We start from the raw sequence: 22,818 nt of genomic DNA on the forward strand, positions 1-22,818 counted from the left end.
GTAAAGCAATAATTTTGTTTTCTATCTCATTCTTTCCAGCAGAAAAATATTGAATTTTCAGTAAAATCAGCAAAGCAATGTCTTTGTGTGCAATGTTTGAGATCTCTATAGCTTCTACATGAGCAGTGGCATTCACCTTGCATAGTCTGTTCTAGGTGGTAATGGAGTAATGGAGTCATTTATATTTCAGCTAAATATCTAAACTCTTTAAGGACTGAGAGTATTGTACTTGACCCTCCACTTGATCTATTTTAGAAATTTTCTTTACATAATATTGATAAATATACATCCTCTAATATGACAAATAAGAAAATCTCAGCTGCACTGTTACTAAAAATCAGTGTCACAGCCGCCTTTTTATTTTCTCAATCACACTGTTCTCTTGCATTGGGTAAAAGGTCTACTTTTCATAGTAAATAATTTATATATTGTGGGTATATGTATGTTATTTCAATGAACAAAGCAAAGTAATGTTAAAAGATGACAGCATCTGTGTCCTTGGAATTTTGTATTTCTTCACCTTATATTGGCTGGCACTGTTATACCCAGGTGCCTGACATTTCAGCACTTTTGTGCCTTTGGAAATCAAGATGGCTTGGTTGGATATGTCTGCCACGTGGTGACTCTCATGGCTGTTTTTGTTAGACCAAAGGCAGTGTTTCATGCTGGAGTTGAATGGCATCAATGTCACATCAACAAAAAAAAAGTTCTTTGATACAAACCTGGCACAGCAAAATAGGAGACCTGCATGACCCAGTTAACTCTGTGTGGTGGCTGATAAAAGAGCCAGGAGAGAGTGAGTAAAGTGGAAGATAATGGAGTACCAGGGGAATCTGATGTTAATCAGGTAGGTAGGACTAAAGAGCAGTGCAGTAGTTTTGTACATTCAGGCTGCTCCTGGAGCACGGAGGGTCCTGTCTCTCACAGCTGGATCATGCTGTGACAAAAGGAAAGACCCAGCACACACAATAGGCCTGAGCAAAGGGATAAAATGCAAGTAGGGTACCAGAAATGGGGCATGGAAAACCAACCCTAGTCCTGTGATAAAGGGGGCCACATTTGACAAGAAACAATCAGAAAGAAATATTTAATTCAGATGTAAAATATTATTATTTGCTATAAGTGTACTCTGAAATACCTGTTTGGGGGTTTGAGGCATGAAGGTCTGGTGTATTAGGGTTTTCTTTCCTCTCTCTCCTCACATTTGTTTCAACAAGAGAGCTGTGGAGATGGTGAATCCCCCCTGGTTCCAGGAGACTTTCTGGGAGTGTAACAGTGATGTGCACAATCTCAGGCTCAAAGTTACCTCTCCCAGAAGGTGGGTCTGCACTTTGGGCCTAGTGCTGAGAGTGTGTCACAGAATCATGTAACAAATAGTTTGGATTGGAAGGGATTTTAAAGATCACCTGGTTGGGCATGGAGGAGGTGTAACAGCTGTGAGGGAGCAGCTTTCAGTCATCCTTGAGGTGTGTGAGGGTGTCTGGGAGCTTGACCTTTGTAATGTTCAGTGTGAGAGCCTGGATTATGGCTGAGATACTGTCCCAAAGGCTGCTCTGTCTTTTGCAGGCTTTATCTTAGATATACTAGGAAAGCATAGTCTGAGCTTTTTTCTCAGTTGTGACCATGTGGACCTGAGGTGCTTGTTAACTCTTTTGTCTCCTTGTCTGTAGAATACCCATCTCCTCATCCCATTTGCATTGCAACCTCTTTCTTGCTATCCCTTTCCAGCAGTGAGACCTTCCTCTTTCACTTGGCATTGCCTGTGATGCCCCTTTTGACACCAAGCATCCAACTGCCTCTGCTCAAGGCTCTTCTCCATGGAGCTTTCTTCTCTGCAGTCTGATTTATTCTGATAAAGCTATAAGAAATTTGATGAGAAATAGTTGGTTGCAGTTCTACATCCTTAAAATATTGTGTACATGAGTGTTCACGTGGTGAGTGTTATTTTCAGTGTGTTTTATTTCCTCTCCCTCCCATCCTTTCCTTTCTTCTGGATGATTCAGAGGTTGCCCGAGTAGAGACAGTTGCTTCCAGCCTTTTTGGATGGAATGGGAAATCACTCAGTGTGTGTTACCCTTGTGCTGAACTGCCAGGAGCTGGTAATGGCCAGGCTGTCTCAAATCTTTAGCACGTTCATATTAAAAGCAGCATTGTTTATATGGGAAATGTTATTTCTATTGAAGTTTGGTGCTTAGTGCCAAACAAAATTTGACATTTAAGTATGTCCAAAAGGTTATTTAAAAGTCTGTTGCCTATAACAAAATGTCCCATAATAGTTTGCATACCATTGCTGAACACTTATGACTTTTTTTTTTGTGACTTGCAAGAGAATTACTGTGGCTGTGTGTGAGTCCTTGTCAGGATTTGTTTTCCTTTAATATTCCCTCAACATCTCTATTACTTTCATCAACACATACCACCAACTGTTGTAAGTTTAACTGTATCATGGCAAATAGTGAACAGCAAAGTGGAGGACAAGTATGTCAACTGCTCATCAGTGTAGACAGATAGTACAAAATGGTAGGAAGCACATGGTGATTCCTTAAACATTGTGTGTTCATTTCTCTAAATAGAAAGTAGGTTGTATAATGTCAAAATACAGCAAAGGAGAAAAAGATATTAACTCACTTCTTAGAGACATGCACAGCTAGAGGTGTGTAAGTGACAATGATTTACTCAGTTTTACTGACAATGGCTATTAAAAAAACCCAGCCTGTAAATAGTAAATGCTACTCAAATATATCCTTACAGGACTTGAAACTGGTTTAGAACTACTTTAATGCAGATTTGTCTTGCATCAGAGTTCAATCATTAATGGATATTGGTGGGGTTTAGAGGGGAAAGTGTTGCTTGGTTGGTTGGTTTGGATTTTCAGTGATTGTATCGGTTACGGATGTAACACTAAAAAAAGTTGGTTTCTGCTCTTTATCCTAGAGAATCAAAGCAGATAGTCTTTCTTAACAGAGGAGTTTATTGCTCAGAAGAAAGGAAACTCTAGCAAAAATAAATTGGAAGACATTGCTGATCAGCCTAGCTCCAAATACATGAGCTGCCCTTGTGACATCAGCTCCATCCAGTGCACTGACAGTGAATAGAGACAGGCTCTAAGAAGTTTTTCTCTTCTATGTTAGGCATTGATGGAGTGAAGCAGAGGTGGAATGTATAATCTGTGGGGTTTTCTTGCCGTTTGGGAAAGAGGTGTCTCAAGAACATAGTGCTTGAGAATAAGGCTTTCAGCTTAGCTGAAAAATGTCTCTAGTATGTTTTGCATTACACAGAAGAGAAGCTGAACGACTGATCAATACTGCTTTTCATGTAGATGACAAGAATGCCATACAGTGGGGCTTTATGGCAATCACCTGACATCCATAGCTGAGCACGATGTAGAAAGACAACTCCTAATGGCTGTCACTCTTTAATCATTTCCCACCAAGAGTGCATTGTCCTGAAATAAAATTGAAATAAAATAGGCACTGTGCTGCTGTAAACCTAAATAGCTTGAAAATAGTAGGTTAGACTCCTCCAGCTTGCTGAGGACATTTTAATGGAAACATAAATACCATAATCATATGCTTTTTGCATGCATTTTGCCATTAAAAGAAAAAACCTTCATTTTAGAAGGGAGACCTTTATGAACTGGTTTATTTTCTATCAGAAGTGGAATCAAGTTATGTCAAAGGAATATCTGGGAACTGAAAATAACCCCACTTCCTTTAACTGTCATCTGCTCAGTGCAAAGAGGCAAGATTGTTTTTTTTCAGGTCGGGTCACATACTTTCCTTGCTGCTTTTCCAAAAAGAATGGGAGAACATTTTATTAAGTTGTTAACTTTGATTCTCTCAGTAATATCTTTGTGCGTAAATTGGCATGAGAGTAATGAAACCTGGAAACTGCATAGAAACACTCTGATATAATAAAAGAATATGTAAAAAATGAAATAAGCAGACCCTGTCTTTCTAGTGTATATAAAATAACTCTTAGCAATAGCAGAATGGGTCATGAAAGCTATGAAATACTATATTGCTGTGCTTGGATAAATATTTGTTAAAAAAGCTGGCTCTTGTGCAGCTATATTAAACTTCTTTATTAGTAGTGTCAGTCACAGGAGTGTTCTTAAGTCTGTGGGATCATTTATGCGTAGGAATTTGAGCTTACTGCCAGGCCCACCAGAGATAGAGATAGGAGTTATTACTTAGGGTGATGCATCCTGTAAATGTTAGGGTGTTTCTCAGAAGAAGAGATTTTTTGATGGTTCTGGAAGTTGACTTGAAGAGCACTTTCGTGTAGGGAAAGGCCATGGCTCTGCAAACCATCCATCCAGTGACATTTAAAACCTGCAGAGCTGTGCAGAGGGCTGACAACCTATATTGAATAAGATTATGAGTAAGCTCTTCCCTCCTACCTCTGTTTACTTCTCTTTGCTGATGGGGAAGTGTTTTCCTGACTCCTGGATCCCTTGTTCTTCCCTGTTTATCACCCTCTGCCATCAGTGCCCTGCAGACACCATGCTACAGGGGAAGGAACCAGGTGAATATGTTGAGAATACTCAAGTTGCAAGCATTTCGGAGCAGGGACCTTCTTGTTTTGCAAACGCCATAAGTAATTGGTAATGTTTCAGAAATTAATAGTCACAGGTTTTAAATCCTTCCAGTCAGTATCACTCTTTTGTGGCAATACAAAGCTTCATTCCTGTGAGAATCTGACTTCTGGAAAGACTCTCCTGGCCTAGGAAATGGCACATATGCCGTTATGGAATAATCAGACTCTCCAAGGCAACCTGCCTGGAGAGCAGTGGGTTAATGAACTGTTTGCAGTTCTCTAATGTGTAAAACTGAAAAAACTACTTGGAAGTCATTGTGGTATTTTTCTTCCTCTGTCTGTTATAACCCAGAGAAGGATTAGTTAGAGCCTCTGTGAGACTCTTCATGGGGTTTAATTTCACTTTAACGCTAACACATTGGGGTTTTTTGTTTCTCTACCCTTCATCCTATAAGCCAGTAATCCTTGCCCCCAGGACTGCCTAAAAATTAGCTTGGTCTCTCATAGACCCGTATATTTAGAACCCAATAGGCACTATTAGCATTGGCATTTTATTATCTTAGGTTGGTTGTTTTCTTTTGTTCTTCCATCTTGATAGAATATAAGACAAGTTTTAATATAAATTCATGAGGATTTATGTAGGCTTCCTATTGTGAAAGTATGCAACTGCACTCCCCTGTTTGGGTTACCACTTTGGTGGAATAAATGGCAGACTTACAGTGAACTCTATTCAGGTCTCCCATTTTAATTACTTGGAAGTCCTGGTCTCTCTCTGAATAGATCCCAAGCACTGATACTGTTGTGAGAACCACGTCTCTCTCCATTTACCACAGCCTCCCTGAAACCCCGGTGGTTTCTCTTCCCCTCTGCTCCGGCCGGCTTGCCGTGCGATCTGAAGTGTGACAGCTATTTGTTTGTTTTCACAAAAGCAGCTGGGCTTAGTACCTCTACCCATGGTTGCAGTGGGCAAATGCTCAGAGAGATAAGAGAGGTGAACTTCCCTCTCTGGGTCACAGGACCGGGAGGTGAAGAGGGGCCAGCCCAAACGTGCCCTTGGTGCCCCTCCTTTGGGAGACTATGGATGGGCTCCCGAGCTGGAAGCTGGGAGTATCTGCATAGCTGGGGGATTTTCAATTCCTCTAAGTGCAGTTGAGAGACTGTTTATAAAGGGGGGTCAAAACCTGTCACTTCAACACAGTATATTGGTAATTTAAATACATTGTAACTGAATTATGCGTAGTATTTTTTGCTGGTGTATTAGTACAGTTTTCACACAGATATAGATCAGTTGGGTGTTTTGTTGCTTGGATTAAAAAGGAGAAAAACCTTTACTTTTTTTTTTTTTTAGATGATAGAAGTTAATATTTAATTTAAAAAAAGAGAAGGAAAAAGAAAACTGTAATTATATATGCCAGTATGAAAAAACTGATGGAAAAGCTAAAAAAGGCCTTGTCTTGGGCATCAAATGGTTATTGTATGGCTTGAGATTGCAGTCCAGAAACCCAGCTGTGTGCATAACATGCACATCTTTTTTTCCCACTAATGTCATCAATGCAACTTGAAGTTCTTCATTCTGAGAAAATTATGGGGAATATTTGAGTACACAAAGCTGAAAAAGCAAAGACTTTCTATTCATTAAATCAAGTGTTTTGATCCTACCGGTGTAAACTGCTAAAATCTGTTCTTTGCAAGTCCTACTAACCAAAATTTGGATTGCAAACTGATGTTGTGCCTCACTTGAACACCATAATTTAATCAGTTTAATTTGTTGTTGCTGTTGAATGTGGCCCTTTGTAAATAAAATACAAATTTATGATCTTTTTGTCTTTTATGTCCCTCCAGTCAACCCATCTGTTCCTCTTTGGTGAAGGATTTAGGCTTCTTCTTTCCAAGCATTTGGAGAGCTAGGGATTTTTTCATTTTAGATTTGTCTGGTTATGGGAGAGGGGTGCAAAGGAAGAGCTTGGAGAGAGTCCTGTGTTTTCATGAAATCTTGGCTTTTTACTTTCTTAAATTAAATATGCAATTTGAAGTTAGATCTTTTATGTAGTTTAATGGATGAACAGTAAAATGTTTTTCTAATGTTGGAGGATTTGAAAGGGTTTTCCTGCTTTTCTATTTTTATGAATGATACCTACTTCACAGATGAGACAGACTATATTTAACTACACTGTTTATCCTTATGGCCAGCCTTGTTTGTTTATGTGACCCACAAATCATCCTGCTTATGGTCAAAGTACTTTGTCACTGGAGGAAGTGGTGGAGTCTAATTGTGGGGAGGAATCCTCTGCAGTGAACTTCAGGAAGGAAAATAGCATCACTTCATATAGCTTGCAAGGGGAAGTGGTTAATTCTTTTTAACATATTGTAAACTCATTGAATGAAACATACCACACTGGCAGCCCTGGAAACTGAGAAATTGCTGAAAGATCTCGTTTCAGTTTGTTCTTGGTTGGAAAGCTGAAAAACAGTGCTTTTCCACTCATCACTCAGAAAACAGTGTGTATTCCTGCAGCCTTGTACTTCATGATATATTGTTAAAGAATTGGTTTATAAGGTGTTTGAAATCTTGTTCCTTAAGGCTCAAACACTGTGATGTGAAACATTGAAGTTTCTTGCATGACCTATTTTATATGATTAGGTATTTCTGAAAAACATCAGACTTATTTCTAAAATCAGACTTACTTGCCATTAATTTTTTTTTTTCATTCTTTACAATACTAGTGGCATTTAAATAGCTTTTCAAATTGATGTATTCATAGCACTCTTTCTTACATGATGGATATATCAAATGTTATTATGGTAAATAGATGACATATTTGTAATGGATAGGTAATTTCACATACCCAGAGTTTAGACAGTGATATAACATATAAGACTTAATTTATGAAAGAAAAAGCAGAGGAGCAGATTTTGCTTCATTTTAATTTGTGTGTATAGTTTTGTAACAATGCGTGGCATGCCTGAGCTGCATTGCTTTCTGTAGTGAACTGTTCTGTGTGCAACAATTCATAGTTTGATACAGCCTTCCTTCATTCCTAGGTTTCCATTTAAAAGGAAACACAGTACAAACTGGGATGAAAAGAGAACACATAATTTCTACTCCCAACATCTAAAAAAACAATTGGAATTAGACTTCAAGGGATGTGAGAACTAATATCCCTCAGACTTTTATTTCCACTTATCTTTGGGATGGGAAGAGCTCTGACCTGGCAAACAAAGAAGACAGAAAATATTAGCATGGGTCTTTATTTCCCAAGACATAGTTCATGGCTCATTAACAGTGGTAGTATCTGTTACTATGCTGCAGAGAAAACAAGCAGAAGTTGCCTGTCGTTACTTTGTAATTGTGTTGGTAGATATAGTGTGGAAAAAAAAAAGAAAGAAAAAAGGAGAAAAAGAAGGTTTAGCTGTGTATTATTTTGTATCTCATCTTAAACTGTGCTGTGTCTGCCAGCTTAAGATAAACTCTATGCATATTGGCTAAAATGTCAAATTAACCCACCCGTTTTTAGGATTGCTAAATGCCCATCAAGGAATGGAGGGTTGTGCTGAAGCTATTTAATTAGCAAAGTGTGATTTAAAGGTTGCTAAAATCAAAAAGAGCTTATTCATTTTTCATCAATAATAATTTTTCTTAATATTTCATCAAAACCTGCTGATTTGGAGACCACCTTCTGGGCTTTGATTCATTAGGACTGCAGACATAATTTAATTTTTTCCCCTTTCCTCATTCTGTGATATGCTCTTTCATCTTTGAGACATTGTTAAGATGTTTCTAGCATTCACAGATTGCTAATTGATCCAACTTTTTTTAAAACTGTACTTAAAACAGAGGCTTCTTTTCTGTGGAAACAATTTTCCAAGCATTTGCTTTTGTTAGTGGTTTTTTCAATCACTACATCTGATAAAAGTTCTCAAACAAACATTGAAAATGGAGGACTTGTATAGTTTTATATATGGCAAGTAAGGCAAAAATATTAGGGACGTGATAGGGGGAATTTAAAAGAGTTGGTAGAGTTGTTAAGATTATGCAGTTACTCCATTAGGCCTTTGTAGTTCATCTAGAACTAACTTGGTATTGAAACAGTGCTGTAAGTAATGGTTTTTTTTGTCTAAATCTTTGGGGGATCATGGAGAAGAGCAATTATGGGAATTTATGCAAAGGCATTTTATGAAAGGATGTACAATTAAAAGAAATTGCTCCTTTCACTTTAGTAGGGCTGTTCATCTCAGTTTTGTCTACATTATCATACTCTGGTAATTTCTAGTCCCCAAATGCACTTCTGTTACTATTTAAAGTTGAGCTTCATAACCTGTTTCTTCTTGGAAGATTTCCCTGCAGAGAAGTATCTGCAAAACTTTCCATTTGGGTGCCACAACAAGGGCTGTTACTCAGCACAGTGGGTTGGGGCAGTCCAGGTGCCGTGGGCTGTACCCTGATCCTGTTCTGTGACTGGTTGGAAAACCGTCACAATCTTCATTTTCCTCTGCTCATCTCAGTTGTGAAATGTGTCACACTGGGTGGGTGCACCTGATTATGTGGGGGCACAGTGAATTAGAGAAGGGCCATCTTTTTCTTTTCTTCCATGAGGCCATTTTCCTCAATTCAGCCTAATTAAAATTTCAGGAACATCCTCTACGTCTTGCTTAGATGGCCAGAGCTAAGTTGTTTGTCCTGCGAAGCCACACTGAACAATTCATGCAGACTGAATTTCATTAGCTTTCATTAGTTGCACTATTCTGCTGTAGTTAAAATTGCTGCAGCTCAAGATGTCAGAATTTAGCAGGAAAATAGGCAAAGCCAACGTACCATTCAGTGTCAGAAGTAATCCTACTATATTGGAGCTCACACGTAGTTTTTTATTGCTCCTTCTCATGGCTCAGATGCCCCCATCTTTTTTATAGCATGTCATATGTGTGTGTCCACATTCATTAGAGCACATGCCCATGTGCAGAATGAAATGCGGATACAAGGATGGGTTTAGCTGTGACAGAATTTTTATGTGCATGTGCTTATGTCTGTCTGTATGTTTTTGTATTTAGAAAATCTCTAAAAATTCCTCTGCTCCAGAGGAAGTGACCTCCAGAAGTCATCTAGTCCAACCCCCTGCTCAGAGTGGGTTTGCTCAGGTCAAGTTGCTCAGGGCTGCAGTTGTGTCCTGAATATCTCTGAGGATGGAGATTTCATTTAGCTCCCTGGGTGCCTGTTCTAGTATTTGATCAGCTTCATGCTAGCTAGAAAAACAAAGGCAAAGAGAAAAAGCTTTTTATATCAGAATTTCCTGTCCTACTGTTTGTGTCCATTTTCTCTTATTCTAATGCTGTGCAACTCAGAGAGGAGTCTGGTGTGTGTGTGTGTAAAAAATAAACTAAATACCCAACCAAAATTAATGAATCACTTAAAGTAACAAAGGAATGTAAAACAAGAGATTCAAAATTTTCAGGCATCAAAAGAAATTTTAAAATAATAAGGATTACCTTACAAAATAATTGTTATCATTGAACTTCTCCTTGAATGATTGTCAATGTTGGCTTTTTTTAGCTATTGTATTTTCATATTTCAGAATGCACTTACCTACGTCTTGTTTCTCCCAAATTATTTTGAAAACATGTATTTTTTTCTCTACTGCTCTCTCAAAACTTGAATAATGAGTCTTAGAAAACAGTATAACTCTTGATTTGTCTTTAAATAAAGGAAGCTGCATAGGAAGTTGCCTTTTGTCCTTTAATTCACAGGTTTTGTATTATGCTTGCAGCATTCATCTCCACCAAAAATGATGCGTCTTAAAGTACCCTTGAAAATGACTCAGAGCTGTGTGTGTTGTTGGATTGCTCCTTATACACACTTTGTTCTGCTAGGGCAGGATTGCTGCTGTGTGGGACGTGTGGCTCTGACAGCCCTTCTTTTTCTAAAGGATTTTCTGTGTTTCTTCTTTAACACTGAGGTTCTGCAGCTCATCTGCACAACTTCCTGGACAAAAAGAGATCATAACTCCCAGAGAAATGATACTGTGTTGGCAGTGAATTCTGAAACAGAGGCTTCTGGTTTCTGAGCATTTCTCAAAGTCCTGCTTGCAGTGTTCATTCTGGGCTAGAATTTGCAGATGGTGAGTGCATTGCAGGCATGGAGGCTCAGGAGACACTGGATCTCCTGTGGAGCTGAAGGGCCACACCAGAGGACTGGGGGAAATGAAGCAACTCTCCTGTGAGATCAGGAGCACTGCAGGATGGAGATCAGGGAGAGGAAGCTGCCTGCTGAGCTTGCTGGAACAAAGGGGAGCCAGCTATCCCCTCACCTGCAGGAAAAAAAAGTAATAGAAAAATCAGCTGCCCTCCTTGTAAGCACAGGTGAGGAATAGGATGGTCTATGCAGGATTGTCTTTTATCTAGAGAGTGTATTTGCAAGGACCCTGAGGAACTCCATACCCTTTAATGGGACTTGTAGTTAATATAAGTACACCTTCACCCCTCAGCTGATCCCCTCCCCACTCCCTGCACTGACACCTGTGCAGTGACACACTGCTGCTCTTTAATTGCACATTAATCAGGGCCAGAGAGTGGAGACAAGCCAGGACAGTATGGAAGGAGAATTTAAGTGTAATTACCTGGGCTGGAATGTGGCCAGGGCACCAAGGTTAACACCTGTATGCTGGTGAGAACTGCCTGTTGATATTCTTCCAGAAACCATTTCCTACAGAGTTACAGAGAAGACCTTGTTAGTCACTTGGTCTGATCTCCTCTTTACACAAAATTGGTTCTTACTGTCGTGTATTGTCACTTGTGTAGTGCACATTGAAATGGGATGTATTCAACAGCATTATGTGGGCTCTTTCTCTTATAGCTCTTGTTTGAGAAGACAGTTGCCTGCTATTTAACCTAATTTTTTTTGTTTGTTTTATTGCCTCCGTGTTCTCTTGAATGTACTAAGGTCTACAACAGAAAGACAAAAACCACCTGAGATTCACGGTACCTGAGCATGTCCCTTGAGATACTAGGAAAGCAGGAAAAAAATATTTTGATAAATATTTGTGTTCCTCAGTCACAAAACAGCAAGTTAACTGCTGCTGAGAACTGAACAAAGCAAGCTCAGCTATCACCACATCTCACCAGGAAAGACACAAAGTGTTACCATCTTCCTTTCCTTCTTTGTTCATAGACAAATGCAATATCAGTCCTTTTGTGTGCCTAGTTTAGTCATATTTTTTGTATTTTACCCTCTTATTTCATTATTCCATCTTCAGTCAATTTTTATTCTCTGGATAGAACACAGGAGTGCCATTTCCAGGAACTCAACAGTCACATCCTTCATCATTCTGCCTGAGCTACTCAAACCTTCTCTTCACTGAGGCAATACTGAGAGCAGAGCTGCCTCTAGTCATTCAAGAACTCTGAAAAGTGGTTTTAGATTTCTTTCTCAGTCAAGTATTAATCCTGTCTTAAAGTCCTCCATATATTCATCTGAAGGTAGCTATCTCTAGAATACATATCTCTCTAATAGGAAGAGAAATAAATTTTGTTCTGCTCTTGACCTTGTTCTTGATGGGTGTTTTTCATTTGTAAGAAGCCTACAGCATTTCAGAGGGTCTGCACAGTCTGTCCTGATTTCATATCATGCCTGTCAGTGTTACCTGAGCATCTTTTCAGAGGAGGTCTGCAGGACATTGTATCTATTTGTCATGTGAGGCTGAATGTGGACATCCAGAAGGAAAACTGTCATTCCTATAGATTGAGCCAAGTCTTGGTAGCTGTGGCTGCAATATTTTATTCCTTACAGACGAGCACTGAAAAGGGCTTCTGCACATTCAGCAGCTGGGTACACATTCTAGCATTTAAGCTAGGCACTGTAAGATCAGATTTTTCTTTTTTGTTGTTATTGGTTTTTATGGTTGATAGTATAATGATCATTAATATTTCACTGGAATTTATTATAAAAGAGAATTATATTGTAATGTTAGAGGGAAATGTTGAAAATTTTATGTGATTTTAAATTGCTGTGTATCCAGTCTGAAAAATTGTGCTAGTGTATAGGAAATAAAAGGAACTAAGAAGTTTAAACTCATGTGAGCAGAGGAAGGCAATTTTATACAGTAAATAAATACAATATTAGGAAGGATGACATGAGGGAACTGTTGATGTGAAAGGAACATGTCAAAACAGGAGGAAATGAAAGTTAGAAGCATCATGCTGAGGGCTAAGGATGAGATTGAGGTTGTGTGCCCAAGGCAAAAAGAGCTCCCAGGCTTTGGACTTGGAGATGACAAGAAGGTGGGATGAAGATGGCTGTAGGGGGTAAAGAAAGGTAATAATTAGATTCCAGCAATCTTTAATGTATGTCAGTAAGGGGCTTGGCTGTGATATAATTCACACACAATTCACCAGAATGCAATTAAATTCTGTTGTTATACTTTTCCCCCCATATGAACACTCTTCCAGGATTCACCTGAGATTAGGAAAAAGTACCTGAGCTCATTCATTCCCACCCTGCAACTTCAGCAGTGCTGCAGATACAAAAATGAAGCCTTGACGGCTGCATCCCATTTGATACCACATCAGAACAATTTAAAGAGGCATAAAACAGCAGGAGCTGCAATGTAGGTGTTCAGGTTCTTGCTGCTCGGCCACATTACTATCTTGCTGTAACTGCAAGGGTGTTGCAAACTTGATTAAAAAAATTAATGATGAGAAACAAAGGGATGAGCGAAGAGACCCAAAGAAAAAAGTGAAGAAACCGTGCAAGAAGTTTATTGCATGCAAGTCATCCAATTATCCCTCAGAGCCCACATCCCTTGTCTAATTGCCTAAGTTGATCTTTCTTCAGGACTGAATGGATTAAATGAATAGCAGGGCTGGTGGAAAGCAGCCTTTGGGAGGCATTTGGTGAACAGGCTTGCATGAACAGCAGAATAGAGTTTCTATTTGCTTCTGTTTGTCTGGGCCTTCTGTTGTCAAAAGAGGAGGAAAGAATGAAAAATATGAGGGCTTTTGATTAGTAAATAGTCCCTTTGGCTCAGAGTTGAGACACTGGGGGATGCTGCAAAGCCTATCCTAATACTTTTTATGCTGTGCTAGTCTCTATGGTATATCTCTCTCTGGGATCATAAACTCTCACTTTACACTATATTAAGTTCATTTGAAAAACTGAAAGAAAACTTCTTCAGAATATCTTACTACAAATTCACTAGACACTGGAGAATGTCAGGGTTGAGCTGGCATTAAGATGAGAGTCAGTGGCAGCCTGGATCCTTGTCTCACAGCAGCCACATGTGCCAAACTCACAATGGAGGAAAGACAACTGTCAAGCTTAATGTACCTTAAAGGACTTCTGTTTAATACATTCCTCTGCAAACACACCAGATAAGAAGAGTCCTGTCTAACAGTTTAGTGGCTCACCCTGTCCTGCAAAATATCTCCTGCAATTATCCCCTCTAGACAACACCCATCCCCTTTCCTCCTGCAGCCTTAGGGGTGGAAATATTATTAAGGGAATGAAATAAATTATATCCCGTAGAAGAATGAAAAGGACAGGAAATCAGTCTTCTTCCAGTTTTGTTTCCTGTTGGCCAAACCTTCAGTTTTGCCCAGTACATTGCCCTGTGAAAGAGTACATTTAGAGCACAGAAAAATCCTCAAGGGTGATGTTATCTTACTTTTATTTGTACAATTCCATAGAGAGTGGTGCAGTATTTTGTAGAGTTTATATTAAGATCAGGTTTTCTGTTTTACAGTTGTTATGTGAAATGTTAAGATGTAACACAGCGTTAGAAAGAAAGGAGGCTACAGAGACAGTAGGTGGTTCATTTGGATGTCCTCAGGTGACATCAAGCTAAGAAATTAATTTCCTGAGAGAAACCTGCAGCAGAATGGAAACATTATCTGAGCTGGAAAGGGCTTAGCAGAGGGGGCAGAAAAAATTATGTTTTCTGAGCAGTCCTAGACTTATGTCTGCTTATGCCTTCCTTACTTATACCTCAAATTTTATTTAAAAGTAAGAGTTTAAAAAATTCCTATGCAGTTATTTTATCAGGACCATTTTCCAACTTGCTCTGCAGTGAACACTGAAATGATTCATGCAGTCATACTGTTCTGACTGAATAATTAAAACATTTTGACAGCCTGAATGTACAATGGATTACATATGCTTCTCTCTCTAGATCTCTCTCTATATGTATATGATGATTAACAGGACTAGGTCTTATGTCATATTATTTGATGGTTCAATGAACTGAGCTTTCATACTGCACTTAAGAGTGTTGATAGAATTAAGATAGTCATGATGGTTTATGGATCTAGCTGTCAAATTAGAAAATTTCACAGAGTTAAAGAGAAAATGTTTGTGAAATGTAGAGAACTTAAAGAAGTGCCACTGGTATGTTAAGATCCAAAATGTTTCATTCTAAATTCTAGTCTTGTCTGCTGGAAGATGAATGGATACCTCTGAAATACTCTGATTTAATGTGGTTCCATCGGGCCTAAATCTGTCAGAATGTGTCCTAGCCAAAGCTACATAGGCTCCACAAAAGAAGAATTCTAAGTTTTGAAAAGGAGCTTGTTCATGCCTAAATTAGAAAGCCAGGCTGTCTATATAGCCAAAGGAGAGAGCTAGTATCCTCAGGAGGGCAATTCAGAGCATCCAAGTGAGATAGCTTTAGGCAGAGCTGCAAATGCTCCCTCCCATACATATTAATCCTGCCCTGAGGTCATTTAGTTACCAAGTTGATATGAACTCCTAAAGTCCAGAGTCAACCAAGCTTCCTCTCTGGGCATGGTTCAAATGGAAGTCCATTCAGTGCAGGCTTGGCCATCCATAGCTCTCCAGGGCATTGTCTGGTTTGCTCTGATGATGTTTTATGATCCTGATGTTGTGGTGAATCAGCATCACTTTTGCATCTGCCTTCACAGTCTTGGCATTCTCCTTAAATGGAGGCACTGAGGAGGATGTTCACACACAGTATGGGTGTTAAGAGAGAGAAATCCATATAGTGCAGACATAGAGATACCTCCACAGGGAAAATCAAAGTACTCTAGGAACGTGCCTTTCTCTAATGCCTGGGACAGCTGATTTTCATAACACATGTACTGAAAATTAGATGTGTGAACATCCCATGAAAGGCAGATGCAATGCCTAAATGTAAATATTTGGAGCAACTTTGGACGTTCTAAAGGTCATAAATCCAACCTATAGCTCCAGTCAAGAAGGATCTGCAGCTGCTGTAGGTCTGTTTCATATTTAAATGGAAATAAGTCTTTGGGTCACTAATGTGACACTTAGATTTCCATATTTAGGCATCTGAGTTGATACTCACCAAGTGACTTTTAGCTACAATTACAGTAGTCAGGGGGAAACTTATACCTGATTCATACAGATGCAAGATCAAGCTTAAAACCTCTCCACCTTTCTGCCCTTTCCTGTTGTTTAGATCAGTGTCTGTCCTCATTCCTGAGCATGAAAAGGCAAAGTATTATGTCTGATTTTGACAGTGTCTGGACAGCTATTGTGTACTTTCAAATACTCCAATGTGCTTAAATGTTACAAGATTTAAATACATGTAAATTCTAAATATTTGTATGCAAAACAAACACTATGTAAAGGAGTTATTTTTTGGGTTGTAATAATCAAGTACTTGCATCTCTTTCCTTTCATCACGAAGTGTTTTCTGGGGCAAGACTATACGCAAGATAAACAGCAGTGAAGATTTACGTCAGTGAATCTGGCCAGTTTTAGAATGTTTCTGGGATTGTATTCTTTTGCAGACTCAAATATTGTTAACTAAACACTGCCATTTTCCTATTTCAAAGCTTATTTTTTCTTGTAGCATGACTTAAATTGCATGAATGTTTGTTATCTCTAACTAGGTGTCTCTTTTTAATGGGTATTTAAATATCACAGAGCCATAGATATGATAACCAAATTGATAAATAACTGGGGTTTTGTTTTTAAGAGAGGTATTGTTTCCATATTGTACTATAAAATTTTATAGGCTTCAGTGAAAATAATGCCTGAATTGTTGGATAATGTCTGTTTGTAGCTTTTGAGTAAACTCTCCTGTGCAATCTCAACACACATGAAGTTGAATTTAAAAACTAAATGTAGTTTACAGACATTTCCTCAGCAATTTCAGTTGCATGTGATAGCTCTAATTTGGTTGCTAGAGAAGAATTTACCTTTCAGGGACAAAAAACCAATTGTATACAGTCATCTACTTTTACATGTTCCATTAATACCATTTACTCAAGCAAGACAAGAACCAGTTTTGTAACATATTTTGGGAATCTGTCAGATTATGAAACATTTTGCTTTATGTAGATAATATAGTATATGATAGATTGGGGGAGACATTGTTCAAAGAATAATTTGAAAAAGCATATAAGAATTTTGATATCTCAGCAGCTGCAATATTGCTTAAGAAGTCATGGCATTATGTAGTCAATCCCTTAAAATGCAATAATAGATTATTTTATTATATGTAAAAGAATTTTTCTCACTTGATTATTATAATTAGCTCAATAAGTAAAACATTTTAAAACTTTTTTGTTGGCAGTGCCAGCATGACAAAGGACTTAACATGAGAGTGTGCAAACAGATGTAGTTTAACTTCATGGGCAATAATTATTAATGGAAAGATGTTTCATAAATTATTTTCAAAAGGTTGCACATCTTTTCTATAGGTAATCTTTACTGCTGTCCACCTCTGAGAGGGCCCCCCCCATATGATGTAATAGGCTTCTCCCAAAAAGGAGATAGTTCATTTGCCCTGTTTGCAGTGGACAGGACAAAAATACTGTATTTACAGGGGAAGTCAAAAAGATATTTTTGTCTAGTGAGAAAGAGGATGAAGCACAGGAAGCAGATTACTTGTCAAGACTGTAGATTTCTCCAATATGAGAAGTCTTTATGGTCACGTGAGATTGGCATAACCAGGTGAAGCTCATTTTTATGAGAGCAGGACTTTCAGGTCCCTTTCAGCTGGGGAAAACCATTTGAATTCACTGAGCATTTTTTTGCTGTATATTATAAGGTATTTTATAGAGGCCCCAATGTAACCTTACTGATTTGACTTTTTTTGGGGGTAAGGACATTATTATTTTCCTGTTAGTCGTGTAAGATTTTGTGATTTTTTTAGGAATATTTGTCCTGTGGCATGCTGTTAAGTTTTATTATTAATAATGTTATTGATATTATTGTTATTTACTAGTAGTATATACTTAGAAGTTTGAGAGAATGTTTTGCTAGGACTAAGAGGACCAGAAAAGAAAAGGAGAACTGTTAGATGTGATAGCATGATCCTTTGTGCTAAATAGTTCAAAATATAGAAAATTACCTTGCTTTAACATAAGCTCAATATGTTATGGGAAGTTGGAAGTTCAAAGCTAATGCTTTGAAAATTTGTACCAAAGTATCTTCGCCAGAGAGGCAAATGTTTACTTTTTGTGTGTCTGGAAAAGAAAACTATAACTACTATGTTTAAACTGCTGTTATAATAAATATTTTTAAATAAGTATATTGCTTTGGCTTCTTTAAGAAACACCTCATTATTACTGCAGTGATCTTCAGGGTGCTTTTAATCAGAAAATCATGTAAATTGGTATACTAGTTGGCAGCTAATAGGCTTCAGGCTTTGGATGAATTATTTTGTGCTCTTACAAGTAATAGGCATATTAAAACTGAGCATTTCATCATCAAATCTCTTATAAAAGTAAACACATTGAATAGTCATACTTAGCACTTGGAACGTGCTTTGCTGCTCTGAAGCATTGCACAGACAATTGGAACCCTGTGTGTTGTTACCACTGACTCAAAAAAACCCCAAACCAGCCCAGCTAAAGCAGTCAGTAATGCACATTGCACTGATGGGAGGTGTGTATCAGAGAGGTTGTTTTACACATTTGTACTCCTCTCTGGATATTTGGTGTTACAAGACATGGAGCAGATGAACCTTTTCTGTGATCTAGTACAACTGGTTTTGTTTCTTTAAGGTGGAAAATAATTAGGTAAATAAAAATCCAACACCCAAAACAAACAAACAAACCCCCAACAAAACAAACAAACAAAACAAAAAACCCCAACCAACCAAAAAAAAAAAAAAACCCAGCCAAAAAGGGGCATAAATAAGAAATCTATGGCTTTGTGAACTCATTTGCATATGCAGTTCACTGACTCACTGACTTCTTGAATTCACATGCAGGCACTTTGTGAAGCAAATAGGAATCATCAAGTCCAGCTGTTAACCTAAAAGTCTTATGTATCTTAATTGACTGAGTGACACAGATATAGATGTCTCCATTTTATCAGGTGAATCCCACTCTCTCTGACTCCAGATACTTCTGAAGTTGCCATTTCAATCTGAGACAATGTGCTCTTGACTGACCGTGGTGAGAAAACAGATGGTACTTGATGGTAACTTCATGCCCTAGAACTGCATGTAGTTACCATGCAAGTACCCAAGTTTTATTCTTGGGGATTTTGAGTGGGGTGTTTTTTATTAAATCACAAATGAAGATGAGTGGTAGAAAATGAAGATGGACTTTGGGGTTGGCTATGAGGACTACCAATTTCAGCAGCTGTGGTAAAAATTACCACCACTTGCTAGATGTCTACAATTTTTTAGCGTTTCACTTACTGCTTTGTGTAGCACTGTTTAGGGCTGTGGAGGGGAATATGAATTATGCAGCTTGTATACTAAATTTTTGTGGCCAAATATTGTTCACTTCAGTTTTCTGACTGCTTCATATTAAACTTCTCTAGCCTCATTTTCAATTGCTTGCACCACTTGTGTTTGTCAAGAGAAATATTCTCAAGTCAAACATGAGAAAAGCAGGGCATTCAAAGGCATCAACCACATCTGAATCTTTTTCCCTGAATTTTCTGTCAGATTGTTGTGTGAAGGCTGCCTTGGAATTCCAGTGCTGAGCACATCCCATGTGCAAAGTGTAGCTTTGAGCTGGATGTGTTGCTGCTCCTGCTTCCAGATTGCACTGCGGGATCAGCCCTGTGTCACACACATAAGTGGTTTGTGCTACTTTAGATTAAATTACATTCCATCAGTGCTCTAGATTTTATTATCATCAAAAGAAACATTCAATTCACCTGCCATTTAATCTCCCCTCTTCCTTCTCTCCTATTCAAGACTGAGAACAAATGTTGAATGAAATTATTTTAAACCCACAATTTGAGACATATTAAACTTAATCTTTCTTGTCCTAAGATGTTTGAAGTTGTCTGTTTCGTCAATTATCAACATGTTGGCTTCTGCTGGACTATATTCAATACTCTTCTGTTTCATTATAGAAAAGTAAATTAGCATTGTGGCTTTAGCATACATTTTCTCTCTTTTTATGCGGTCTTTCTAATAAATATAAGTTTTATGTTTTTAAATATTCTGAATTTTAATCTTCAACCTACAATTTGTCTTTCAGCAGTGGCAAGACACATTTGTGTATGGAACTCTGCAATGTCTCTTCAAGACAATACATCCTCTACCCTAATATATTGTATCTATCCATTAGATTTCTCATATTAAATGAATAGGAATCATTTTAACATTCACTTTATTTTTTTTTTTAATCATGTATCTAACAGCAGGCAATATTATTTGTCTTCCATGGGCTTTGCTTATCCACCCACTTCCTTTTTTGTCATGATGAATTTCCTTTGTAGTTGATTATAGTGATTTTCTGGTTTGACATCCCTCAGGCTGTGCCTTCTAAATCAATATCTTTCAGTGAATGTTGTTGTGATGAGCTCCCCCCCTCTCCAATTTAAAGAATACTTAAGAATAACCCAAGTGAAGATTTTTTATGATATGTCAATTTACTTTCTCCTCTTATGTCTGTTTCTCAGTCAAATCTAAATAAATTATTGTCTAAAGGTTTCTCATTTTCTACTCTTTTAAATTGCTGCAGTCCAGATTTTTGTTTGCCAGGCTGGCATTTATCTTTGTCTTGTAGCTGTCCACATTTTGAAGTATACAAATACCACAGACCCCTGATGTTCCTTCATTAAATGTATTTGAGGTGTTGACCAGATTATGGAAGTCATCAATTCCCTCTTAAGACAGAAAATGCATCTCAAGTTCTGTGGAAGAGGGGGAAAAATAAACTCTTTGTTTGCTTACTCATCTGGGAAACTACAGTCTGTTGCCTAAGTCAGTTATCATGAGCTTTGATTAGAAACCAGCAAAGACAGCTGCTGAAAACCATAGTGAGAAAGATTTTATCCGCTTAGAGAAGAGTTCCTTTGACTTTGGAAGAGCAGAGGGACATTGCTTAGGGAATATGAATATGCATTCCTTTTAATATGTAGATGGCTATGGATGTAGATATTCTAGCTTGCAGTGGTTGTTGTTGTTATTACAGTGTCACTCTGTTTCTCTCTCTCAAGACTCTTTTATGACCCGAGGGTGCTTTTTTCTTTAGTTTTAATTATTTGTGTTGCATCCATATGTGCAGACTTCTAGTGTATCTGATTTTGCAAAATGTGCCCGTGAATTCATTTGGCTTTAGCTGAGTGATCACAAGTTTACTCGTTTAAAGGCTTCCAAACAGACAGAAGGGGGAATTCTGTACTGGTTTAGAGATACATGGTTAGTTGCTGCATTTCTGAGTGGTTTTGTTCATGTCATTCCATTTATCTGGTGATTTTCTCTTCTCAACACAAAATTTCAGCAATAAATTTTTAGTTCAGAATCTTAGATACTTTGCTGGTAAGGCTTGTTAACCTGTGAAGCTTCTTGACTCCTGCAATTTTGGAGGTTCTCTTGATTTTGCAGTTTTTCCAAGTTGCTAAAGGATTTTATATACAGAAATATTGTGTTGTTGACAAAGTGAACCTGAGAATGTCACCACTGATGTTAGTATTTCCATACAGAGCCACTTCCCTTTCCCAGAGCTCTGGTGCTCTGCTACTGTAAACAACTGGGCTGCTATGGTGTCTCACCAAAAAGAGAATGTTTTGTTGCCTTTCCAGTTTCCTCCATTTCTGACCTCCTCCCAGTGGCAGGTCAGCAATCACAGAACCATTTGCTGAGCCAGATCTGCTCACTGGCTGCACAGAAAACTCTCTTTTCTACCCAGGACAACTTTCTGCTGAGCCTAACTTGTCTTGTCACAAAGTGCCTGGTGATCACCAGAGCTGGACTTAGGTGAAAATGGTATTAATTTATGAGCATGGGTGTGGGAGAGGGAAGAAAAGCTCGTGGAAGGGGCACAAACAGGTAATTCTGTGTACTTGGACAGCATCACCTTTCTGTCAACTGGCAGTTTAAGGTGGATGTGTGTCATGCTATGCCTTTCCCCCTTTAAACCTAGAATGATATAAAGAGCTTCAGAGTCAGGAGTCAGACCTGGCTTCTTTCTGTCTCGGTTCCATGGTATTTGTACTTTGTTATGTACATATGAGCTGACCCTCAAGTAAAGTAGAAAGTAATACTCTTTGAAATCCTGTAGAGTTTTGCAGGTTTTTAGTAGGATTTTAGTAGGGGTGATTAGTAAGTTGGTTAGAGCAGGATGCCAGTAACACCCCAGTTATGGCTTTGATCCTTGTGCAGGCCATTCACTTTAGAGTTGGACTCAGTGATCCTTGTGGGTGCTTTGCAATTCAGAATATTCAGCGAGTTTGTGATTCATTCTTTGTCATTACTGTAATTGACAAAATAGCCATCTTATAAGGTGTGTTTCACCATTTCAATTTAAGAACTCCATGTTTAGAACAACATTTTTTAGTTTAGGTACTTAAATTTGTACTGACATCCATTTTCTATAATCCACTATGTCTTATTTTCAGTCATTATCTATGATTTTGAAACAGGTACCTGAGGTTTTCTGCATTTTAAATTTGGGTTCTAAGAGGAGGTCTCATCCATGGAAAATTTTGACTGCACAGTGTGCAAATATTGCTAGACCAATATTAATACATACAGACACGTTTGTCCAAGAAGAGCAAAAGGTGTTCATAGCATTTCTGAAAGTGGATGATATGAAAAGAAAAAATGAAATTACACGGGGAGAAATAGTCTAGTAACTAATCACGAATCTTCTGAAATTTGAAGTTACTGATACAGCACAACAGCAGTAAAATTAAAATATGAGGATCAGCTTTGACAGCATGACTAGAAGAAAGCTCTGAGAAGGGTGAAGAGGTTATTGATACTCCAGCAGATGAAGGGCAGCCTGAGCAATGTCAGTGACCCCATGGGAGGAGATACTAAAGGAAGATTTTGGACACCTGAGCCTGGGTTGCTCAGGCAGAGCAGATGTTTTTAGTTTCACACCTGGCTTCTG

General features: G+C 38.2%; 1 protein-coding gene across 12 annotated transcripts in view; it reads left to right on the plus strand.

The window, feature by feature from the left end:
* The window catches only part of PARD3 (par-3 family cell polarity regulator), a 447,781-nt gene that overhangs the window by 347,232 nt on the left and 77,731 nt on the right, over positions 1-22,818 (plus strand). The gene's annotated exons all lie outside the window — the stretch shown is intronic.

The sequence above is a fragment of the Haemorhous mexicanus genome, chromosome 1 (assembly GCF_027477595.1).
Source record: "Haemorhous mexicanus isolate bHaeMex1 chromosome 1, bHaeMex1.pri, whole genome shotgun sequence".
Lineage (NCBI taxonomy): Eukaryota > Metazoa > Chordata > Aves > Passeriformes > Fringillidae > Haemorhous > Haemorhous mexicanus.